Source organism: Phalacrocorax aristotelis, chromosome 13 (genome assembly GCF_949628215.1).
Source record: "Phalacrocorax aristotelis chromosome 13, bGulAri2.1, whole genome shotgun sequence".
Taxonomy (NCBI): domain Eukaryota; kingdom Metazoa; phylum Chordata; class Aves; order Suliformes; family Phalacrocoracidae; genus Phalacrocorax; species Phalacrocorax aristotelis.
Window position 1 is genome coordinate 5996008 of NC_134288.1, and position 26447 is coordinate 6022454.

General features: G+C 40.7%; 1 long non-coding RNA gene across 2 annotated transcripts in view; it reads left to right on the top strand.

Annotated features, from left to right (window-relative positions):
* LOC142064048 (uncharacterized) overlaps positions 1 to 26447 on the top strand; it is a 294357-nt gene that overhangs the window by 228861 nt on the left and 39049 nt on the right. For both annotated transcript variants that reach the window (XR_012662963.1, XR_012662964.1), the window contains one exon: positions 6621 to 6749. This is a non-coding gene — a long non-coding RNA (uncharacterized LOC142064048). The remainder of the gene's footprint in view (positions 1 to 6620; positions 6750 to 26447) is intronic.

Genomic DNA, 26447 nt, shown 5'->3' on the forward strand with positions numbered 1-26447 from the left:
GTCTTTTCTCATAGCTACAAAACAAAACGATTTCTCTTTTCAGTCAAAACTGAAAAACTGTAGGGACAAACAGTCTGTTCAAAATTGCTAGGGAAAAAGAAATATAGTCTGCATTAATATAACATTTCTGTGAACCTCTAATGCAATTATCTAGCTACTTTTGTAAGCAGCAGGCAAAAGAGTATTCAGTGGCCAGCTTGGGAAATCCGTCCCCTTTCTCCATAACAGTTATGCCAAAAGTAATGAAACTTTTGGTAAGGAAAAGAAAATAAGCAAAACAAAACCAACTCCATTGCCTATTTCATACTTTTTCTGTATATTTTGCCCTCTTATGACTCTGTACCTTTTTAGATTTTGAAACAGATTTATATAAAAGTACAAAAATACCATAAAACAGACAATTCTAGCATTTTTTTTTTCCTGGTGGGAGACAGGAATTACTGGAAATCTCTTGGAAAAAACCTGCGCTCAGAGGAAGCAACTCTCCATGCAGTCCTCAGAGATTTGAGTATTTTACAAAGGGCTTGGGTCAACATAAAACTTTCATGTTAGTAGTGTGGATCAGCTTTAAAGGCATTTGTATATTGACGCTGTAGGCAGTTTCCGCTAGATGTCCATAGGCTGTCTTTCTTCTGTTTTGCTTCTTAGCTGTGCTTTTTCGATAGTTAATTTTTACGGTTTCAGCAGTTTCCACTTGAGGTTTGCAGACATCTCCAGTCAGGATGAATTGTCATCCATACGGGCAGACTTCTGTTTCATCAAATTTTTGGAATAAAGACTATTTACCATCAGCACAAGAAAGAATGATATTTCATTTGTCTAGCCCTTGTTGGGAATGTTCCGATCAGGCGCAGCCCACAAGGGCCTGATATCCAAAACCAGCTCTAGATTGTGCCATCAGCTTATTTCCTTCCTGCACAAAATTGCCTTTGCGTTTCTGTTCTAAGTAGCAAGCCATCTAACAGCCAAGGTTGCATGCACAGTAGTTATATGTGTGGACCTTTGCAGAGGATGGCAAATCTACATCTGTGTGGACTTGGGGCTGATCAGAGTTGAGGTACCTCTACATTGTGTCTCAGAACTAAAATAACCCTGTTTAAAAAGATATGTAAACCCTCCTATTATGCACAAACTATACCATGTTTAAGGGCCCAGTGGAACAGGACCTATGTATGATGTAAGTTCTTTTTTACACCTTATGCAGAGCAGACAAAGCTACTTGGAAATCCGCATGCTTTTCTGATCTCTTCGTGCTGTTTGGTATTACATAAGTACCAATGACAGTAACTACCATGTGCTCAATGTTCTCAGCTGATCGCATCAACACTGTACGAGTTTCCACACAGTGGTGACTAAACTTTGTGGATCCTGCTTTGGGATGCATTGATTGCAGGATAGAACACAATAAGGATTTTTTTTCAGGCTAAGTCCTCTGTTGGTGCTTCACAGTCCTCATCAAGGGTTTTTGAAGGGATATTTCTCATCCCCACCCCTAAAATGTTGAGCAATGTTACAAATTTTAATTCCTCAGGTCTATTTGAACATCCAGACTCTTATTTCACAATAGCTGGATGTTTGAAAACATTCAAGTGTGTAGAAATACTGTTATACTAATTTAAATGTCCCACAGTCAAGCCTTGCAGTTGTTTTCTTGCAACACGTGTCTCTTACTGGAAGCAAAACAAGTGGGCCTAGTGGAAAACATGTGACTTTATCCGTTATTTACATCTCCTTTCCACCCCCACCAGCCAACACAATTTGACCATGAAAGTCGCTGGAGAACAGCAGCCTATAAATATTCAGAGAAATCCAGGCAGGGCAAAAACTTTGCAAAAACCTTTGACTCACAGACCCTGAGAGTTCGGACTAACCACTGCTGGCCAGGGACACAAGCTGAAGTCAAACAAAGACTGATTGTAATTTTGTGGTTGGACATGAATGTTTTGCACAACACTGATTGAGGCCACTTTGAAAACTGGGCCAGGGTTGTAAAATAACCTATTTACTGCAGTGTGCATTGTACTTGAAAACACAATGAAGCCTTGTCGATTCTAACTGGGCTTGGTAGAGGCCTTACAGCTGAAAAAAGCTCTTCTGGCTATAAGGAGCCTTGTGGGACCTTGCTTATTTTATTTGTTGCTTTTGATTAAGTGAGGTAAAGTGGATTAAACGCAAAGCAAGGAATTGGATATGTTCAAGTTCTAATTCTAGTTTTCCCGCTGATTTTTCTCTTTGACCTTTGGCAAGTCATTTAACCCTTTGGGCCTTTGATTTCTTATCCAAAGAACTGGCATAAGACCATGCTACTCAGGCAGCTTGGTGTGATGACTAATGAAATAATGTTAATGAATTAATAATTGTAAAGCCTGTAGTACATGAAAAGCCTTATGTTAGTGGTAAATGATACAGGAGTCTCATGAGTCTGTACAGCATTGTCTGTGTATGATGAAGTCAACTCCCATTGATCTATTTTGGAACCTCAGTTGAACCCAGGCTTAAGCTTGGGGATTGAACTTGTGACCCATGGCACTGGCAGTGTGATGACCTCCTGCCTGAGGGAGAATATTACCAGCTGGAATCTTAAAAGTACATAAGTGTTGAAAGATGCAGATTGGCTCTTCATGAGCTTTGCACAAAGGCTTAAATCCCTGGAGCCCATTGATCTTTATGAAGCTCCCTCAAAGCCTGTCTATAAGCAGCATGGTCAGACAGCCAACTACACCTGAGATGAGATGAAACCCTTGTTTCGCTGTGTGGTGTGACCTGAGGAAACTCAGGCATTCCCATAGTCCGTGGTCTAGCTAAGGAAGAGGGGGCTTCACAAAGCATACGTTTGCTCCCTATGGGAGCCTGCCCAGGCTCCCTCCAGTGCAGCAAGGAGTAAGTGGGTTTGCTTGATGCCTACCTGAGGTGGTTGATCAGTCTTTTCATTAGACAGTTTATTTAGTTATTTACATCCTTTCTGTTATGCCTTGCACAGATGACCTAAGTACCTGCGTGCTCTGGAAATAGGAGTGGTTTAAGGTCTGAAAGAAGTGTTGTCTGTAGAGATTGAGGCTCAGCTGAGGGAGTGGCTCTCCTCTTACCCTACTAAGACTTGGCTGTTTGTGGCCAAGCTGAGCAATCCATGGCTTTCAAAAGGGAGCATGTAGTAGGCCTCCTTATCCCTTTTCCAGTCATTTTGGGGTCTGAGAGAGGGCCTACTTAAAATACTTGCTTTGGTTTAAAAAAAAAAAAAAAAGGCAGGTCTTCACTAAATTCCAATAGCAAAGGCAAAAATGGGAGCAGGGAGGAATAGACAGGCATTGTAGATAATTTACTATAATAAATTTGCTTTCAGATGTAACTTTGGCTTCTTTCTCACCTGTTTAGGGCCCAACTGCTACAAATCTGCTCTGCATGATCTGCCTCCATATATTTATATGTCGTCTGTGTGACTTCCACACAGAACAAGCCATGATAGAAATCTTTCATTTAATTAAAATTGATTTTAAAATTCCCTTGATCAATAATGAGTTAAAATTCATCCCAGCAGTGATGGGAACAGCAAACCTTCTGAGAAAAGCTTTCAGGCCAGTGGTTTTGGCTCTGGAGACTGGGTCTTGCCTGAAATTATCCCTTTCTTGGCTCCAGGCTCCATGGTGCTTGGCACATTATGGTTTACCCTATAGCCCAGCTTGTCAACCACCCATATGAAAAGCTGAGACATCCAGGCTAAAGGTCTCTTTCTTTTTCTGCCTTTTTCAGAATAGATGTTTTAAACATCAAACTCTATAACATCTATTGCCTTCAGGTTGGTAGTGCCACTAGGCTTCAAGATCAAATTAGTATTTTGTGGAAAATGACCCGATATTTCTTCTTTGATTCCTACACTACAGCTTATCTAATCCTTTTGAAGTGCTCACTCAGATGGCAAAATGGGGTAAGTTATTAGTAAAGTGATATTTAACAGCTAAGTTTAAAAAATGGCAAAAAGGTCCCTCTGCATTTAAGTTTTATACCCCTGTAGAAGAAAGACCCAAACCAAAGATGTATAATATAATAGAACCCGGTTTATGTAACCTTTCCTAATGGAATTTTGAGAGGTTAATAAAGATCTACTTCAAATGACAGTAATACTCTGTTTTTCACACTCCAGGGTGCTTCTTAATTAATTGTCTCAAGCCTTCACTGAGAGATACTTTACCAAAAGTGCTCTGATCAAGGAAAATTAAGAGGCTGGAGTGCTCACTGGGTGCTGCTTCTCTCCTGGGAGTTACTCATTTGTCCCATACCAGCACGTGATGAGAACTTTGCTCTGACCAGGCGACTGGATCACCCTGCTTGACCTCCTTTGAAGCCACACTGACCTGAAATAACACCTTAACACAGAGGATCTGATAGCAGGACTGGGGCTCTCATTAACTCTGGACTAGAATAAATGCAGAAGGTAACACCAGAGTGGTTTAAATTAAAAGAAAAAAAAAGTAAACTCTGTAACTAATGTGTAAATAACAGCAATTTACATAGTTTCATACCAAGTGAAACCGGGGTGCTATAAAGAGTGCATTGAACAGGAATTGCAGAAAATTGGTCCAAGCAGATTGGTCTTGTATCAAACAGGAAGGAAAGGAAATGTCAGCTGTAGTAGAAATGTCTGGCATGATCTCGGATCAGATGGGTATGTGTTACCATGCTATTCCCTACTTAGGGGAAACTGGTTTATGGAATTGCTAGTTTGCATTTTGTGTGGAAAACATTGTGAGATGATTTGCTGATGTTTTCTGTCTTTCATAGAAGTGTAGAATATGAAAGGATGCCATGATGAGGAAATGTTTTGGAAGCAGAGAAGCAGGCACTCTCCTAAGCATTCCCTAGCCCATGGAAAAAGGTATACAGCGCAATAATCAGTTTAAAATAATCCTAGATCATTGAAAGTAGTATAAAATTAGTAAACGTTGTGCTAGTGGGACTGACTTTGCCATCTAAAAGAAAATTTAGATGCCTTTGTGTTAGTAGAAGCAGTAATAATTTCTTAATAAAAAGTTTTTAAACCCTAAAACACTGCAAATCTTAAGGAAACAACAACAACAGCAAATCCTTGATAAGGTATTTAACTTATATGTCTGTTCAGGATCTGCCCTTGAATAATGATAAATAATAATACCTATTACAACCTCTGTGGTACTTTTATGTAAAGGTCTCAAAAGCACCCTGCAGGCAGTCATTACGCGAGTCACACGGTACCCCGGTGATGTCGCTGCCTGTGATTACAATACCTGTGTGACAGATGAGTAACATGAGCCTTAGAGATGTTAAGGCACTTGCTCCGTGTGCTGCCGCGAGCTGATGACAGTACCAGGAATAGACTCTGAGTCTCCCAGCTTCTGTGCTCTCACCTCTAGACAGCACTACTGTGCCTGTGAAAATTCCTACAGCAATTTTTTTTTTTTTGTGTACCTACATTATCACATTTTTACAGAGCTAGTAAAGCAGCTGAAGTTTACTCATTTTATTTTATGATGAGAAACATTTTTCACAGCTCTGCTTGGTAACGGAAGTAGATGCTTGATGCTTTTTCAATCATGCATGTTGTGATTAGGGACTTGCGTTATGCTTGCTGCAGCCCGGTTTCTCTGAGCACCTTGGATGCATTGCAGGAAAATTCCACGCTGTTCCCCAGATGGGACTTTAGGCCACCTTGCGCTGTGGTACCCTGTATTTCAGTGTACTTGTTCTGTGCTGTGAGGTGCCTGGAACTCTTACCTTCCTATTTCTCCATTATCCCTTTCCCATCTCTGTCTGCTCACAAACAACTAAAAAATATTGCAGGTAATGTGTTCTGACTATCGATTTCTTTTGCTCATCTTCCTTAGCCATGGAAGTAGGAAAAAGAGCCTCTGAAACAACCAGTAGGATGAAACACAAATGCTTGTCTTAAAATTTGCTCATTTACATTAAAAAAAAAAACCAGTACTACCTGAATTTTGGTTTTTCTCGAACGGTTCCTTCTGTGGGGATATATTCTGATTGGACGGTATGAGTATTGGTTTATATTTCTTGTGGGAAGAAAGCTATTGTCAGAAGGGTAGGAAAGAGTTTACTGTGATATGTTTTTTTTCTTTCCACTCTCCCGATACACTGTTCCACAGCAGAGCATAAGGCTGTTAGATCCTTGCTAATAATGTAGTTCCCATGACTGTGCAAAGAAATGTCAAAATGTTAATGTAGTTATCAAGAGTTCCCATGCTGCCTCATCTATTTGAATCTATTTCAGAAAGAGGGTTTTGATCAGAGGAACAGTTCCTTGCTTGGAGTTTAAATATGCTTTATTTTCTAGGAAGGCATTTTGGAGCCTCTACCGTCCTTCCTAAAGACGTAGCTGAGGGAACATTTGGCAACTTAAACACCCCCCATTTTCCCTCCTCACTCATGCACCTGCTATTTGTTCCTCTGCTGCTCCATCCTTGTAATTGTGCCATTACAGTTGTTGCTAATTGCCGCGAGGGAACTGGGTGCATAAAGTAAGGTAATTTAAGGGAAATGGCAGACAGACAAACGTAATGACCTGCATTTTCATTTTGGCCAGTATGATTATGCCAATACACAGGTATTAAAACAAAAGCTTTCCTATATTTCAGGGTGAAGATTGGCCAGTGCCTGGATTTCCCAGTGGTGTGCAGAGCAGGACCTCTGAGCAGCCTGAAGCCACCTACCCCTGCCACGATGGGGAGCTCAGTAAGTCCCGCTTCAGAGTAGAGAGATTTGTTGTGAGTAACCACCTCCGGAGTGAGAAATTTTGTCCTCTCTGCTTTGTGATTTTATTACCATACATAATTTCAAGTTTCCTAGGCAAGTTCATTAAAAGATATGTGTTTTTCTATAATAAAAACAAGAATATGTATCATCTTAACTATAGAGAAATGGCGGTTATTTCCTACATCTAATTGTGTTTTCATGGGAGATGAAAACGGACAGTGCTTCCCAGAAGAAAGCTTGACCCTGCACAAGACTACGCTGGAGGCAATTTAGGGATTATAGCTTGTGTTTTCTGAAGTCATTGTCTGTTATGTGGAAAATTCAGTTTTCAGGAAGTCCTCAAAATTGGCCAGAGGGAGAGAGATGTTCCACTACTTTCAATCATCAAACAGTTTGTTTAGATAAAAGGCTTCATTGTCTTTGTCTCATGATTTCTGCCACAGCCGTACTGCTTGTGAGCCATGTATTTATAGGCTGTAGATTTGAAAAGAGCACCAAAGTCTTGGCAAATTATTTTATTTGGTGTTTCTGGTGTGGTGTATCCGTGTGTTGCAAACTGGCTTATAGGTGTTACCTGTTTCAAAGGCAGAAACTAGACAATGGTTTGAGAAAGCTGAGAGAAAGGAAAATCAGCAAAAACTGCTGCTGCTGCTGTATCTGGTTTTCCAGTATATCCTTCTCAGCGGTATTATCGGGTCTCTAGGACACACCTTGAGTTCTGTTACTCTTTGGAGTTCCCTTGCGGTTGCTTTTTGTCTCTTCCTCTCAGGACCCTTTTGACCATCTGTGGCTTGTGGAGAATATGAAAGCTCTTTCCTGTGTCCAAGATCAATAGCTTTAAAAACAGAGCACAAGAAGCCACTAATCATCTTTTCCACCAGGCATGATTAATTTCTGAAGTGCTTCAGCTAGTTCCCTTTGATGTTCTGTTTCCATTTTTTTTTTTTAATTTTTTTTTTTTTTTCAGCAAATGTCCAAAACTGAGGCCCACACCCACATGTGTCCTGCAATAGGCTGGGGCTGGCGATGACTCCGCCAGACTGTGCTGTTTGGATGTGGGTGGGCCACTGCTTTTTGGAAAGCTCTCCCAGATCCTGGAAATAAGATTTCAAAAGCCAGTTGAGATGTTTCCCAAAGCACCCTGGCTTCAATGGAAAGCAGTGCTGCTTTCCTGCCTGAATCTTGGATTAAGAAAAGAAGGAAAAGGGAGGGGGAGAGGGGAAAAAAAAAAAAAAGAAAACAAACCCCAAAACTAAACATCCACTGTACAGACTTAAATTGAATGTAGTTCAGGTGCTTAGCTCTGCTCCACTGAATAAGAGGGTGACTGAGAGAAGCTACATCCCCATAACCATCTCCTCTTTATGTGAGTAAATAAGACATTCCAGCAGTGCTGAGGCTTGGCCAGTGGAAAGATTTTTTTAAAAATATTATTTTTAAAGTTACTAAGTCATCCACAAATCCACCTGGTCTCTCCTGCTTCTGCTGAGCTCCACAGCAACGCTGAGGGCTGCTATTACCACAGCGTTACTTGTATAAGGAGAGATTACATATAAAGTGTGTGAACTGGTTCCCTGGAATTCTGGAACTACACAAATTCAATACTGTCTTCTTTGCAAGAACCAAAAAAAATAATTGTACTGCAAAATGGGTGGTGTGGTGTTGGCTCGCTGGGGAATGAACGTGCCGGTGTATCGGTGTGGCTGCGTCCACGAGCCTCAGTGTTGCCTCTGGTTGTATTTGGCCAGACTTGCCTAGTGCATCTTTGGCACTCAAAGGTGTGCGCTTGTGTACAAGCTGCCTTGTAATGGACTGTTGCTCAGCTTGCAGGGACAAACACTCGCATGCACTCCTTTCCTCCTTTGCACAGATACTTTTCTAATGATCGGACTTTGAAAATGTGTTATAGTGCATGTGTGTATCAAACATCCATGCTACTCTTGTGGGACTGCCACTGACTGCTAGGTAAGGATGGCATCTGTAATCTTGTCAGGAGATCCCTGTTTCAAAACAGGAGCTGGCTATCATTTATTTTTAATATACTGGATTTGATTATCTTTTGTTCTTGTGTGTCTCAGTCATAACCACTTTGGCCCCTACAGAAGTGCTGAGGCTCTATGAGAAAGCCTGCTTCCTTCATTTTTGCAGCATTAGTTAGGATGGAACTGAACTGTAATGAGGAAGCTTGAGCTGGCAAGGTTTCTTACCCAAATGTATCAGCTTATGAATTTCTGGGCATCTGTGCTCAATATGAAGCACCTGCTCATGTAAGGTATGTTCTGTAAAGATTGGATGACAGCCCAATTGGAAAGGAAGAATTCCCACATTAAAAAAAAAACAATACCTGTTGAAGGCACAGCAGTGAGCAAAGCAGCATGTGGCTCTACAATACGTAGGAATAACAGGGATGGGAAGAAAGTCTCTACAGCAGGAAAAGAGAATTGTACACAAGAAATTAAAATGTTCTGTAGTGATTAAACTGCTAATGTGCAAAAGAGAGGAAAGTGGTTCCCTCTGTGTTTCTGGAAGCGTGAAATGCATTTTGTGCTGTCTCTTGAGGGTGACCCACTTATAAAAGTTGAATGATGACAATAGACTTCAGTGAGGCTAAAACTAAATAGATACAGCTGTAGACATTTTCATAAAAGAGAATCTCCCAGGAAATAATTCTGTTACGGAATCCAGACCTTGTTTTTAGTTACTACTGGATGCAGTTTTCCCTGATCTTACTGGAGATGTGTGTTTGTCAAACTGAGTGTAAAAATTATGCTCCATTTAATCCATTCTCCCTTGTTTCTTTCTTATCTGTCACGTGTAAGAAGGCTGTTCCTCTTGTGTCTTCTAAGATTGCTTTTCATATCCCAGAATGGGATGGGATTTCTGTTCTCTGGGTACTTCATATTCCAGGGGTTCATAGCTAACGCTTGTGCCTCTGGTGTCTCCTTCCTTGTGGCTGGTTGTTACAGGGGAATCATGGCCGATGTGATTTGGAGTATACACCTGAAAGTGGTTTTCATGTCCTTGTAAGAATGAGGTGGCCTTTGTTGAATTATGTGATAAATAATATATAAATTTTTTTTCACATTAAAAAAGAATAAAATATATTAGTCCTTATATTGCATTTTCATGTGCTGGTCACCCTCTGTGAGACAAAGGTTCCTGCAGGATGGTCCCCGATGTCTGTCCAGAATTACATCCAGCTGATATGATATTAATTTGGCTCATATCCAAATAAGGACTTACAGTGGAATTCTGTCCCCAAGAAAAAAAAATGGCAGCATTGCCAAGTCGAGGCTTGGATTGTCACTGAGCCATCTTATGGATTCATTGCTTAGGAAGACATGTGATTCACAAACTAGCTGTTAGTGCAGAGACCATTTGAAACCATCAACTCCAATTGCTTTGCACTCTCCTAGTTTCAAAACAAGCATGTGATTTTTCTGTCCTAATTTGGAAATGGAGAAAATATTTGCTTCTGGGGTTGTAATCTTATATTAAATACCAAGTTTAATTCCAAATCAAACACTTAGAGGTGAGTTATGACCCCCTAAGTGGCACCAAGGCCCCCTTGAAAAGAATGGGACCATTCATTTAGAGAGTGGGGGTGTTAGTCTTTAGGAAAAGGCTGCCAATCCATTTATTCCCCTCCTTCTCCTTATGTGCCCTACAGCTATTCCTTAAGGTGTCTCTTGCACAATAGATTTTATTGTTAACTGTCCATTTATTGCAAAGGCACTCTTACACCTGCTGCAGCCGTTCCTGGCAAGGAATATGGCGTACAAGTGCTGGTACTTTTGATGAAAGTTGTAGAATATTTTAAGGGTTTGGTCTTTTCCCTGTGATGTTCCACCACTGTACAGTTCGTTTCCCATTATTTTCCTCCTAGGTTATGTTCCTGAGCCTCAGCCCATAGAAATAGAAAGGAGGTTGGTTTGTTTCATCAGGACTAAGGACCTAATTCACGGCTAGAGGCCTCTTTCACAACTTTTTTATCACTCAAAAAATGTGTAGATATGGGACTTTGGGACATGGTTTAGGAGGTATGGTGGTGTCGGGTTGATGGTTGGACTTGATCATCTTAGCAATTTTTCCCAGCCTTAATGATTCTATGATTTTACATATTGTTTTGCCCCTTGTGCCAGAGCAACATGGGCACAGTATGTGAGACTCTGCCTAATCAAGAGCAGCAGTGTTTCCCAACTCTGCCAAGCGATGAAGGGTGAAGGTGGCAAAATATTAGGTCTAGCATCGGCTGCTTGGATGATATTTGTTTAAGGTAATGAATACTTTTCAGCTGCTCCCCCCCCCCCTCTTTTTTTTCCCTTCTGTCTGTGTTCCTCATCCATTACAGGTTTTCCTTTCCTGTTTCTGGGAGGGTTTAGGGATGAAGCTGTAGTCTCTGTGAAGTTACTAAGAGTAAGGTTTCATCACACCCACAGAAACCATGGTTGGTGGTGCACTGTTTCTGTACAAATGTTTCACTGAATCTGTAGCCATTTTATTAAGCTGCATTCCCCCCCCAAATGGTTTTAAAATGGTTGGCAAGAGAGGATTTCAGGTCCTTCATAACTCACCCACTCCCCAGTAAAATTAATGTTGCTATTGAACATTTTGGATGGGAAATAATGTTAAAAAATAGCTTTGAAAAACTATGAATGTAAAAATGTGTTTTCCCTATGGTAGTTTAGTGGCTTTATCTTGTGCCTGGGAATGCTGTTTTGGATGCATGCATGAAATGGCAGAGGCTTCCCCCCCCCAACCAGTCTATTTCCTTCTTGTAGAGAAAGAAGCTTTGCAAAAAGGAAAGAGATGAAGAGAGGGCTGCATCACTGTAACGGGTAGATGATGGAGTGCTGTTATTGGCATATACAGGTCGGTCTGTTATTTGTGGCTAACCGAAGTGCGTTGTGCATGTGCCTCTGTAAGCCAGCGTCTTCCACGGCAGAAGAGCTCCCTAATATGCATGAAACTTAGAAAGCACACGAAGATCCATTTCTTTCTCTTTCCCTCCTTTCCCCTTTCTTTTGAAACCTTAAGGTGTTGACTGGTGGCTCACTGTAGCACTTAGTATGTTACCACCCATTCACACCTCTACTTGTCTACTGTCCCCACCTACTCTCACACTTCTCTTGCTGTAATGATGTGTTGCAGAAATAAATTGTGTTGCACAATGAATGCGTAGAAAGAACAAGGGGGTATTTGAAAGCTGAGAAATAGGAGAACTAGTGTGGAAAGAGAGAGAGGGAAGTGCTTTTGGCACATTGAGCTGGTAGTATATTATAATTGAAGCTAGATGACTGCTGCGCCGGAGTGATTATAACATTCATTTGAATGCTGGAAGTTGAATTTAACAGGAAGGGATAGGAAAGCCCTTTCCTTCGGGCGCTGCTTCAGAGTTTGTGAGATCAGGGCATTGCTTCTCTGTTTTACTCTAGGATCTGTTTGAAAAAGGAATGGGTTTCTTTTGGGGGGGTTGGGTTTGGTTTTTTCCTCCACTCAGGCCTGTACCCAAAGAAAGCGTCGTGCAGGTGCTGCTGAAATGTGGATCCTTAAAAATCCCACTCAGCACCTTGAGGATTTTACTTTATTTTCCTCGGTGTGAGGGAAGAGAGGCTTCCTGAGAGAGAGAAATGAGTTGAAATAAACATTTAGTGTTTCAGCCGTGCAATCGTAACACTTCCCTGTAGTTCCACGTCTCTTTGGGAAGATTGTGCCCCTTGGTCACACTTTGAATGAGCCAAGGCTGCGCTTTGCATTCACAACAGGACCGGTCACCAGGCAACTTCTGCATTCCATGTGCGAACCTCCTTTGCTCGCTCCTCAGAAGCTGGTGCTGCGAGAGATGGCACAAAACTTTATTATTTTCTTTCCAATTTCGTTAAATTTCAGTGAGCTCACAATTTGAAATGATGGCTTGCCCTTAAAGAGCTGGTTGTACTTGACAAGTGTGTGGCAGTACTTCATTAATTACAAGCAGCCCTTCCCAGCGCAACCTCAGTTAGGTAGAATATTTGTTCAGTGCACATAATTATCTCTCTGTCGTTTTCTCTCTCATATTGATTCATGTGGAAAAATATGATTAAAACATGAACATCTACAAATGATTCAGAATAACAAGAGAGGAAAGGCCATTGTTTTTTTGCACTGACTATACCAGATTACTATAATTACAGCTGAATGGTTATACATTTCCCTGTGCCCCCCACAAGACTGTATGCTCCTTCAGAGCCCCGATGTACCATTTAAAAGCAGAAATGTTTAAAAGAAATATCCTCTTAAATATGTTTCTTTGACCCATTAAGAACCTTTACCTTGGCACTTGTACATGTAATCTCTGGCATAAGGTCATGCGAAGGGGGGGTGGGCACAGGAAAAGAAACACCAACCCTTCAGACATCTGTTCTGGTGTTTCGGCCAAGAACGGGAGGGAAGGCTGTGCCAGTTCGGCAGCCGTTCCCGCAGATTGCAGTCGGCTTGCTTTTGATGCCAGCGTTAATAATGTGGGCTTCCCGCTGAGGGGGTGGCACTGCCAGGTTCCTAATTAGAATCCACTAAGAGCAGCAAAAGGTGAAGTGGTCCGTTCTTTCCACCCCATGCATCTTCAGCTCTTCTCCCGGTGGATTTGTTTAGCCTCATTTTCATTTTGGCCACTTAGCCCAACGGAGAGGAGTGGGGCAGGGTCCTGTGTGCTCTTGCCTTGATCTCAAATTAAACAACTGGAGATTTTGATGTGCTGAACCCCTCAGGAAGGCCTGGTTCACTGTGGTGTGTGTGGAGATGACAGAACTAATTTCACACTTCATCCATTGTGCGCAGTGGGTTCGCTTGCTGTTTGCTCTTGCAGCTGGTGCAGACTCCTAAGACATCGTTTTCCTCTTCTGTTATGATATGGACTGCGTTGGAAGAACCTAGTTCAGAGGGCAAAAACGTGTTACGTATATACTGTTGACAGTTCTTGCTTCCTCTTAAGAGGCTGTAAATATTATTCCAGAGGTCTTGTTTGCTGCTGAATAGCTTCAGGCAACTTTTTGGTCAGTTCTGGATCAACTGGCTGATTCGAAGATCTTTGAAAAGGTTCTGGCAACTGAGGATGAGAAATAATTGCATTGTAGGATGTTAGCATGAAGCGTTGCTGGTATGGGTATATGTGCCCGTGTCCTCTGGGAGATTAAGCCTTGGAAGCAGGCAGGACGCAGGGGCACAGCTTGGAGAAACCAGAGCAGTGTACCACAAGCCAGCCCGAGCGTGCTGTGGCACCACTCTCAGGCGGGGCAGTGGCACTTCCCTGCAGATCTGTTGCAAAGGAAAGGATGGCAGGCTTGATGGAAGGTGGAATCACGGTTTTCAGGATAAGGTGTTGGGTTTTTTTTTTCTTTTTCTTCCTCCTCTGCCTTCTATTTGCTTTTCTTCAGAAAGGGGCATGTAGAAGTTTATTATAGAGCTGATTCTCTCTGGTTACTTGAGGAGGGAATGGGGTTAGTTGTATAAAAAAATGCAACCTGCAAAGCGTAAGCCGAAGGGTTCAGCAGGAATTGCAGCCCTGAGCCTGAAGAGACTGCCACTGGAGCCCTCATAAGGAATGTGCAGCACTTTTTTCTTGACATGAAACAGGGCATTCAGCTTTTGCTTCTAAAGTTTTGAGCTACAAACCTAGAACTCGCGCTGCACAAAGTTGCTTATGAATCAAAACTGAAGAAAGGAGTCCCATGAACCTTTGCCAGCTGAAATTTCTGACTTTTCCTTGGCTTTACCTTTAATTTGCTGTTAGAAAACCTGTGATCAGGTTTTAGCCTGTGAGCCAGAAGTAGCTAACTAATCATCAGCCTTTCTCATCGCCTGATTAAATGAAATCCTTTATACGGTCCTGCCTTTTGATCAGTAATGCAATATGATGCATATTCCGGTAACTGTGAATGCAGAACAATGAGTGTTCTGCCAGAAGTATTTTAACACAACTGTACTGCCCACTGCAAATAACACTTGATTTGCTGACCTTCATGATAGAAGGGATATTCTCTTTCTTGATATATATGAAATACTTACCATGAGCCAGTAAATACCTTCTCGTTAGCATGTTATTTCAGTTCCTTTCTATTTGTGTCCCATAAAACAAAACAATGCTAACTCTCTTTTTGGCTTAACAAGGACATAATATTTATAATAAATATTCTGGAAAATTCCTACAACATATGTATAGATATAAATAAGAAAGAGCTGAAGAGCTGAAAAAGGTCCAAGTTCCAGACAGGATGAGACAGAAAGGGTGTGGGGGGGAAAAGTATTTTTCTGAGAGACAGCAAATGCGTATCTTTTTGTTTGGTAATATGGTATCCATATAATGTCTCTGAAATGGCCACAGTTAAAGTTCATGCTACATTAGGAAAGGAAAGTGTTTTACACTGAAACTTAATAGAAGTCAATTGTGTTTGAAACATCTGATGCAGAAATAAAACACCTTATGTTTTATGGGAGCGAGGAGCTGCATGTTTGGCACTAGTTCTTCCTTGTAAACACGTGTACTCTCTCTATCAGTTTGAGATAATCCAGGTCTGGCTCCTGCCCAGTCACTCCTCCTAACCAGAGTTACGCGAGACGTGCTAGGCTCCCTGCACACGCACGTGCACGCACACACTCTCTCCTGAACTACAAATTAACTTGAGTGAGAATTAGTTGGCGTCTTTTACAAATCTTCCGCCTTCCAAGAGAGCATTATTTAAAGTGGGTATTTCTTCCTTCGTCAAGGTGATATTTTACTTTGGGAAGAGCTTGGATTTTTCCTCTATATTTTTGCTGTTACTCAATGGTTTCTTGATGCAGACTTCAAACTTTTGAAGTTCATATCAGAGTACAATCTATATAGGAATGCTGTTCCTCTGTTTGATAACTAGAAAATGTAGTTTCACTGACAAAACCACTCTGTTTTATAGGTTGGTGTGGTTATGAATTGATCCTCCAATTGAACTAAGTTTTCTTGTGGACATCTTCCAGCTTCTGTTGCTGCTTCTACCCAGTTACATACTTAGAAGCATAGAATTATTGAGGTTGGAAAAGACGTCTAGGATCATCAGGTCCAATCACCAACCCAACACCCCCAGGCCTCCTAAACCATGCCCTGAAGTGCCACGTCTACATGTTTTTTTAACACCTCCAGGGATGGTGACTCCCCCACCTCTCTGGGCAGCCTGTTCCAAAGCTTGAATTTATTTTCTTAATCCTCTACTTGACAGGCATAGATTTTTATGTTTTTGTGTCCAAACTGATACATGAACCTCTGTTTTTTGCCGCATTAGGTGTATGCAGGCGTTCGCACCTCCAGAGTGCACGGGGACCTAAACATAGGGAGTCAGTCTAGGAAACCATGATCTTTAATTTACAAATACTAATGCATTTCTGCACCCTCTTCCTCCTGAGGATCTGAAAGTCAATTTAATTAGCTATTGCGATTTGGTAGGTTAGTTAGGATTTTTATTTATGACAAGGTTAATATTTTGGTCCTGCAAGGTTATATGAGAAGTCTAAAACAGAACTGAAAATAATAAGCAGAACTCAAAATCCATAGTTTGATGCTTTCACTGTTGCTTCATATCTCCCCCCTTTAAATTTGGCAGTGTTTTCACTGGGAGCAAGTAGCAAACTTTATACAATCACATACGTATTTTAGATGCAAACAAAGTTACTCAATAACTTTAAGCACATGGAACACTTGTTTTTTTCTGGTCTAAACTTAGGTAAGATAATGTGTGAAAATTTGTAAGACTCTGTTAGTCAAGACAAGAAAATGTGAGCTCATCACCCACAGTTAATAGTGTATACTTTTCGTCAAGTCTTTCTCAGTAATCCTTTTACTTTTTAATATAAATCTAACTTTGATGGAAAATTAAATGGAAATGTTTTGTTTAATAGATTCTCCTTTTTTTGTTCACTGACAGAAAGTGAAGATTTTTCACTGGGAGACTTATACATTAACTTGTTCTGTACAGCTAACGGTGGTTAGACCCAGCAACATTTTCTAGGCTTTCAGTGTATTTTAGTTTGCTGTTAGGGATAGAATTAGGATAGGCCCCCTGAAATTCACATATTCAGCGTTAATTATGTGAGTTTCTGCCTTGACTTTTCCAATTGATGGTGTGTTGCTGGAAACCAGGATCTGCCTGGAGTCTTGATCTGTGCAAGACATGGAGGTTGTTATATTTCGTATACCAGTATATTAAAGCATATTCTCCTAACAGCTATTTCTTAATAAATAGGAATCAGTCAGTTTTGTACTATTTTGTACTTTGCCAGTCTCATAAATAGGAGAACAATATGTTTTGTGAAACAATCTAAAGTGTGTGGAAAACCTAATCCCAAAGGGGAACGTGATAAAGCAGTGAACATTTTATGTCAAAACTTTTAACTCTGCTCTAGTGTTACCTTTCCTAGGGGATTAATTTCCATAGCACTGAAGCTGTAAGTCACCTTCCGTTACCATGCTTTGTTTTTGTTGGCTCTTTTGGCGGTTTTCCTTTTTCTTTTGCAAAACTTTGGTGAGTATGTGAAGGCAATCTAGTGAGCCGTGCATGAGAATGTGAGGAAGGCAAACCTGTCTGTAAAGAGGAATAGGTATTGTTCTGCATGATTGAGTAGTACCTTGTGTAGTAAAATATTTGTCATGAATAAGGAAACAGACTCTGCTCTAGAAAGAGTTAAGTGCTGAGCACAGAACTGGAAAGGAGTGTAGGTGTAGAGAGAGTGTAGAGTGTGGAGCTGTATTTTGAAGGCTAGTCCTCTCTGAATGCACCTTCAAGATTCAAAAGTCTACGTGATAGAATTATGTAGAAATATAAAATTTATTCCTGGTTTTAACTATGGCTCTGCCAAGTTTTGAGCAACTGTTGTTGTTTTTTGTTTGTTTGTTTGGGGTTTTGGCTTTTTTTTTGTAACACAAAAATGATTCAGTATCTGGATTCAGTATGAGGCTTCCAGCTTTTCTATTTCTATCCTTATTTGTCCATCTCTTCCTTTCTTTTTTATAAGAACAACTCCAAAATAAAGAAGGAAATGAAATAATAATAACCTCCCTATGTTAATGCAAATATAAAGCCATTTGAATCCACAGCATAAGGCAGGAAATGCAAGTTTTCTCACATCAACATTAATATAGTCATAAAAAAACAGGGTCGTGTGGCTAAATGTCAGTCCTACCTGGGTTTTCTCAGTATTTTTCCTAAAGCCACAGTTGTTGGCATTCTAGAATTAGGTGAATATCTGGTCATCCCAGATGGAAGAGAAAATGTAGGAACTTGAGCAAAAATAGTGATTTAAAACTTGAAAAGGAGACACGTGACTATTATTTTAAAATTGATTTTTTTCCCCCCTGTTAGATTAGATTTGTGACCTTTAAGTCCAGAGTCCTGATTTTTAAATGTTCAGATTTGACAGTCCTGGTGTAATATGAAGTGGAAAACCATTCCTGGTATGGAAGACTGACCCCAGCAGCCCAGGTCTGCCACAGCGTATGCTCTGTAGCGGGCCCGGTGTAAAAGTTAGACTTAATATTGCCCTATGCCAAAAGCCAGAGGAAGAGAGGCATTCACTGGACAGTCTGGGCTCTCAGTGCAGTCACTGGGACAGGAGTCCTTCCTTCCCCTAAACTCTTTGGACATATGGTCAGCTTATTTGTCAGCCCTCGCCCCATCTCCCCGGGGGCTGCCGGCTGGGGGTGAGGGGATGGGATGGCCCCGCAGCTGGCTAGCAGCAGTGCTGCTGTCAGCAGCAACCACCAGCCTGGAGCACACACTGCTCCTGTGCGCTGAAAAAGCCAAGTCCCAGCATGGTTCCCTGGCCCAATCTGTTGAAGACAGTAAGTGTCCCTGAGGAGGGAGCTTTTGTCTTTGTTCCCCTTGGTCATACTGACACAACTGATAATTACAAATACATTTCGTGTATGATGTCTTTGGAATTCATAGAGCAATGCAGACCTTAGTGTTTCCTGGCTCTTTTAAGTTCTCCTCATTATAGCTTTGCATTCCTCTAGGACAGTCTATCTCTTCCCTTCATTGCTGCAGTTGCAGTATGGCAGGAAATCCTCTCTTTTGGGTCCAGTCATCGCTGTTGTCTTCTTCCTCTTCTAGCACCACACTTGAGCAATCCTGTTCCTTGATTGCTATCTAAATTGTCCTTATCATATGCCAGACACTGAAAGAGCTGCAAGGCATCATTTCCTGCAGGGCAATGCCAGGCACATAACATATGCTAGACATCTACAGGCAGATGGGGTTGGTTAGGGCCAGTGAAGCATGAAAAAACAGGGGCTTTGGTAGGAAGAGGCTAAAGAACTCCACAAACTGGTTGAATGCCATATCCCAAGCAATGTTAACAGCTCATTAACATTCCCTGCAGGGCTGGCAGGTCAGCACAGGAGGTCAAAAAAAATTAAGAACTATTTTCTTAAGGAAACAGGAGGTAAAGAGGGTTAGATACATACAGCTGGTATAGGACACAATCTAAGGATTGGTCTGAGAGAAGGCAAAGGGGAATGCTTCATCTCATTCTCTGCCTGCTTAAGTAGGACCAGCCATCTGTCCATTTTCTACCTGGGATTCTCTCCATGCTGAGCTGAAACTTGCTTTATTATTCAAAAGCAAACTTGCCCAATGGCACAAGATGTTGGGAGGCAGCTGATTCATGACCTAGCCAAAGACATCGGGAGGAGGGAGCGAGGTTTTCCTTTGAACCAGGCTCTGTAAGCATATGGTAGGCCTTGTACTTCAGGACGTGATCCATATGCTGCTCTTCAGTGCCCATATGCTTTTTATATTTTCAGTATTTATTTATTTTAATCAGGACTGAGCCTGTGATCTTGATTTTCCTTTTGCTGCTGGCTGTAATTACATTTGGTTGTGCTACTGGAGGTAAGGCAATGAGGTTAAAAACGAGCACCAGAGTGTTCATTTTTGTCCTTTTAACATTGTCTTGGCCTGTGCATTTTGTGGAGAGAATTGTGTTCTGGGTTAATGATCTGTAATGCTATTAGTTTACATTTCTTCTTCTTGTTGCAGCTTGGAAGTGGAGTTTCATTGACTCAGAGTCAGAGGAGAGACAAGCTCCAGCAATAGGCTTCTACAAACATTAACTGATATTTGCTGTTTCTTGTTGGGTTAGAGGCTATAAATCAGTGTATTCTTATTTCACTGGAAAAAGCAATGGAATTGAGAAAGCAACTCCAGTCTCTGTCTCCACAAATGTGGCAGAATTTGACCTAAGATAGTTAAGATTTATAGGTACAAGGAAGCGCTATCAGCCACGCTCTTTATCTTCTTTACTAATATGGGGATATTTTGGCTTCAGTAGGGCAGTATTTCCTGGTCTTTTTAGCTGAACCCTTCCTGTCAGATAGGCTACATGGTGGTGACAGACATGACTCCTTAGGTCCCAAACTGAGCAAGGATGGAGCTGTTGAGAGCCCACCTCTGCCCTGCAGACCTGAGCATGGGGGCCTTACTGCAACCAGAGAGTATAAGCTTGACCACTTGACTACTAAGCGCAACGGTGGGGCTGTCCTGGCCCACCGTAGGTGCGTACAGGGTCCTACCAGACCCTAATTCCAGGATTGCCTGTTCCTTCCTCCCACCCTCTGGCAGGGGTGCCCCTTGCCTTCCTCGTGCAGTCCTACAGCACAGAGCAGGACAAAAAGGCTGTTGGAGTAGCGAGACCCTTCTGGTGTGTCCAGCCCACACCCATCTGCAGAAAATCGACCATGTGCTAAACCAAAGTATTTGTAGGTGCAAGAGGTGTTCAGAAAAAAATTAAAGCATGGTCCAAAAAGAGCTACATTTTCACGTATTTAATTCTTCAGCCTGGAAGAAGTCTTGCTTTCGCACCGCCTGCTGGAGGGCCAGGGCTGAAAACAGAAAGTCATTTCTCACAGCCAAAGGGCTTTATGGCCCAATTATTTTAACCATGGGCTTTTTGTTTTCTCATGAACCTGCTGAAGAGTTAGTAGTGAAATCTGATTTCTTTTTCATTTCCGCATTTTTATCTTTATAGAACAATAACTCCGGCAAAATAATTCCTGTTTGGTTTTGTGATATTGGGGAGAGGGGTACTTTTTTTTGTTTTTTTGGCACGCTGTGGGGAAGAATGCACTATTGTGTGGGTCTAACATTAATGAAGCCATACTCTTTTGAGGATTCACACCAGTAATTAAATGCATGGTCCTCACTTTTCATTGCATACAAATAGCAAATGAGCAGATTGGGTATATCCTGCATGAATTCATAACATCTGCATATTATCGGGGAATACTTAAGTCTTTTATCACTCTCTAGTAACTCACATTAAGATTATTTGGAACCAGTGTCACTTTTGTATGAGCAAAATCTATGTCCTGGCTTCTTAAAGGCTTTATCGTTGGCGTGTTTTACCACCACAAAATTCTTAGACGCTGAGAAGTTCCTATGATGTCAAGGACTTGGGACAAAACAAGAGCTTTCCTGCAAGAAGCACCATCTCAAATCTTCTTTTAAATCTTGTGATTAAAAGTTTTCAGGTAAGAAAAAATTAGCAATATTTATCCATACATTCTTTTAAATTTCATATATGTTACTAGTGGAGAATTGGAAGTGTCAAAATACTGCATGAAGATCTATTGTTTCTGATCTCAAAAGGAAACAGGAGGTATTATAAATCTTGCAGGAGAGCCTGCTTTTTTGAGAATTTGGAGAACCTTTTCCAGAAGGAAGGTTTAGAAAGAAAACTATTCAGGAACTTTCTGCTGAAGGCCTTTTTGTGAAAAATAGTTTTTGAAAATCAAAGGTTTTTGTAGAGGAGGTATAACATGGTCCTTACAGGAGAATGAGGGTCACGCAACATTGAAATCCAACTTTTATGAGATGTCACAGTGTCTGAAGAAGATGCAGTTCGGTGTTGAACGGAATCTAAATTGGTTTTAACAGGGAATATTAAAAGGCTTTTTATTTACAACAACAACAAAGTTCTACTTTCTCTAGTAGAAATTGTATTGGAACTTTCTACTCTACCTTTTCCCCTTAAAAAATATTTTCGTTTTATTCTCAATTTGGAATGAAAATCAAATGAAGAAATTCTGGAGTTTCCATAGCATGTGAATTCCAGCCTTTAGTGAGCCCCCATTAGGAAAGATAGCCTTTGAACAGAAAAGGTAGGAAAAGACCTGAATTTCACACCTTCCAAGGTTCGGTCATTTCTCTACTTCAGAACTTACATTATGACATTAATGTAAGGTCTCATTTATTCATTTTAATGCTTTTCTGAGTCGTAGAATAGAAACCAAATGTTTTAGATTATCACAAGATAAGTCTCTGGGCAGTCTTTCCTTTCTGTCATAAGCAGCTGGGGAACGTGACAACCTCACTCAGCTTTTCCAAGAGAGGGGGTGTTAGGCTCCACTTCCTTAACCTGTGCAAGCCTCAGGCTGCTGTCAAATCAATTGCTGATAATGGTGGTAATCATTGCTCTACTGAGGCTTAAATGACAATCTTCCTTATAGTTCTGGAAAGAACATCGTTATCTTGCAACATATTCTGAAAAAGATCACATTTTAACTCTTCTGGAGAAGCCGTGGAAAGTACCTGTGTGTTTTATGGCAAACCTTGCATGGGATTTTCCGAGCATAAGTAGACATCAGAGGGCAGAACCAGTCTTGACTGAATTCTAAGAATCCATGTGAGGCAGGTTATGTCCTTGATACAAAGGAGAAATAAGCAAGATCATGAATGTTTACTTGAATGTGTGGCTCCCATGCTGAGCAAACTGTGTTGTTGGCCAGCAGTACTGTGGCATTCTGGGCTCTGGGTAAGCAGAGAGCAGAGCAACACCTGCATTGTACAGCTTCAGGGAAATCCATCTTCCTTGTCCACCCTGAAGAGCCGGAACTGCCTAAGAAGAGGGGAAAGTCTGAGACCTAGACCCATTCTATCTGGATGGGAAATACTATCATTTTCTCTTCTTTCACCATTTAAATTGTGATAACCAAACAGATCTGAAAATATCTCCTGCATCTTATAGCAGTGAGCTTTGATTCACACTTCCTTTAATTCAGTGCTGTGAAAAATGGGCTGGCAGCCTACAGTGAATTTAAATACTCTCAACCCAGGAATAAATGGATCCCATGGCTCATTTATCTTTCAGCTATTAATTAATAGTGGTTAATTGTAGTTATGAACTGCAGCATTCCAGTCTCCAGCATCCATACATTTTATTTAATATATTCTGATTAAGGTGGAGTCAGCGAGTTGGAGAATAATTAAAACAGCTCCTTGCCATCAGCTTCTTACAAAATTTCAGCTTCCTCATGAATTCGTAAGATAATTGCATCTACCTCTTTCGAGAGAGCGTTGCTTGGGACTGAAGCATAGGAAGCCCTGTGAGAAGATCCACTTGCACAAGGTACTCATTTCCCTGCCCTTGATGTCACGGACAAACCCCTTACCACCTTTCCCAGCACTGCACTAATGGAATAACGTTGCCCATCTGCAGCCTTTGCTCTTGAATCAGAGGACGAGAACAGTCTCAGCTCTTACTTCTATCCCTGTTTTGTGCAGTAGTAGTTGATAATGTGAGCAGGGCAATCTGTGTCTGTGAGCCTACAGTTGGAGATAATTTCATGAATGGCTGCTTCTATATTAACTTTCTGAAACTTGTTGCTACCCCAGAAAGGATGGGTCACAGAACAGAGACAGGAGTTTGCTTAGATGAACAGCATTTTCTTAATTTGCAATTCACATTTCCTTTTTCTGGAGGCATATAAATAGTATTTTGGGGTCTTTTATTGAGATTTAATTCATTGGTATTTTAATAAGTAGATTTTAGGCTGATGGAAATACAAAATATCATTTATTTGAATGTGTATTAGTGAGCTTTGGTTTCTAAACTAACCCTCCAAGTTTGTTTTTGCATGTAGACCTACATTTGAGTCACTTTATATAGCACTAGGCAAAGTGGGGGTCCCTGAAAACGGGCAGGTGTTAAGGCACATACTTTGCAAGCTATACGGGCTGTTTCCTGAGAGGCTTCATCCTGAAGGCAGCTATTGTTTGTTTAAGAGAAAGCTGTATCCATTCTGCTTCCATTTGCATCCTGAAACATACTTGCAACGCAGAAAAAATGATGACTCTAAAAATGAGTTGATGATAAAACTTCCCCCCACCTCTCATAAATGCTTGTGGCTAAGCGCTGGCAGAGAGATGTCCTGTTGGAAATTGAACTTCGTTCGTCTGTGCTCTGATGGGAACCCTGTGTTCAAGATAAACATGTAGTGCTCTTTGAAGTTGTTTGCTCATCAAAAGCACAGTTACTTTGTTTGTATTATGTTTGATACTCCCGTGAGATGTAGTTCAATTTATGGTATAAAATCTTGGCAAGAGGAAGGCAGTTAAAAAACAAAGCGCACACGCACACCCCACCCCCCACCCCCCAAAAAACCAAAAACCCCTTTACACTGCTGGGAAGGTGGGAATATTGTCCTCAGAGTCCATTATGTGTTTCTTTTCATAGTATTAACAGATTTTACTCGTACTTTTTTCCATAGTTTATATGAAAAATATTCCTCACACCTCCAATACCTTTCTAAGTATTTTGGGGTAAGTTACAAGTAAATCCACTGAGATTTTAAACTGGGCCGGAGACTGTGGTCTGCTGATAAGATGATAGTTACTTCTTTTATGATCTTTGACTACCATTGCTGCAGGAGTAAAAATCGCCCTGTGGGGGATCAATCATTTGCTCCTTTCTCTGTATCCTGCAGAATGGAAGGTACTGATGTAGCTTTGATGGCAGCTTTTAGATGGTTCCATTTCCTTCGAGATTTGAAAATGTCCTTATACACAATTTTTGAGCTAGATGAAATACATGTGACAATCAGAGCATCAGGAGGCATCATGGAAACATGGCAGGATGGGAATAAGTACCATTCCTCGTGAAGGCATCACCCGTCCTCACGTGGGCCAGGACACATGCACAAGTATTAATGACTGAAGGTATTTGAAATGTATTTTCATTAAGCTCATATGGTTTGTTGCAGTTTTCTGTAAAGAGAAGAGCATGTTCAATTCCACTCACTCCCAACCTTTTGGAGCTGAACTTTACCTGGAATAACCGTGTCTGTCCCTTACCTATCTTCATCTCATGGACCCAGTATAGGTCCCACTAAGCTTGGGTTTTGGAAGAACAATGTGCTTCATCTGGAATGTGGTTGTTCTCACAACTAGGGACTCACTCCACTGGCTCATAACTGTTCTTCTCAAGTGTTTCTTTGATTCAAACTTACCTGGAGCCTTCTAGAAACCTTCTCTTGTGAACTGTGGCATCCGAATTGCAAGGTCATAATTTTCTGAGGCTGACAATTTAGCATTCACAACTCAATGAACTTGGAGTTCTAGCAAGTTTTGCTAGTGGTGAACTGTAGTTTAAACCTTTATTTTTCCTTCCCTGATCATAATTTGAAAAAACAAAAACCAACCAAACAAAAAAGTTTTAGAAATAAGCTGTAATAATGAACTGCTCACTCTAAAATGTAAATTCATAAGTTTTGTGCAGATATAATCATGTTCTGTGAGTATGGCAATTCATAGCAAGAAATGTCCCATATACATAAATATGTATATTTATATATATTCTTCTCAAGTTAAGTAAAAAGGCATTCTGAGCAGTCATAGCTGAACTGAGGGAAGTTTGTCATGACTTCCTAAATCCTCAAAGAAAATAGGAAAGGAATATGACTTATTTTTCTTATGGTGTTCTTTCTTTCTATTTGAGAGAAGTGTTGTATTCCCCGTCTGTCTTTCTAGTCTACTTAATGATAATTGATACATCTGAAGAAGTACTGGTAAATTAAATATAATTTTAAGCTTCTGCATTGCCTCCTGAGAATCTTAAAGTAATTTCCTTTTAGTAAAGAATTAAAGAAGGATGCCACTGTTACGAAAATGGCCATCATTGTAACGATGGTAATTTTTTAAAAGTGAGCATCTAAATCATAGAAAAAGGTAAGCTCGGGATTTTCAGAGCACTTTAAGTACATCATTTTTGTGGTTGCTTGCTTTGAGATTGCTTAATGTAGTCATCTAAAATTCAAGGCTCCTAAAATCACTCCATGGAATCACTCCATCACTACATGGATTTTGCCCAAGATCACAGTGGGAGTCTGTAATAATGCTGGGCCCAGAACCTACATGCTGATTCTGACCTTGGTTAAGCTAATCTTAAATCTTCTGTAGCTATTAATGTCAGTAGATTTACTTTTGATACAATGTTACTGTCACTAAGATTAAAATTCAGATTTCCAGACATTTCATCCTGTGCTTTAGCTCAGCAGAAAATAATTCTTTCTCCATATGCTATTTTTTTGGATGAGCCTTAAAATCAGATGTTTATCTCTGTCTTTTCTTTTGGCAAAAGTGAACTGGAAATCCCAGCTGGAGTTTTCTATTCTGGTTGTGTCAGAAATGTCTCAGGAGCAGATTTCTTTGCAGTGTTTCAGTGCTGTTCATTCTGCTCCCATTCACAATATCAGGAAGTACAAAACAAAATTTATATTCTGATGTTTTAGATTTAAGAAAAATATTCTACTTGATTAGTTTAGCGGTGGCTGAAAACGTTAATTTTTTTTAAAACAGTGCTGCATAGCTGGAGATGAGATCACAAATTATTTTTATGTTTTCTGTATGTTTACCACTTAGACAATACCAAAG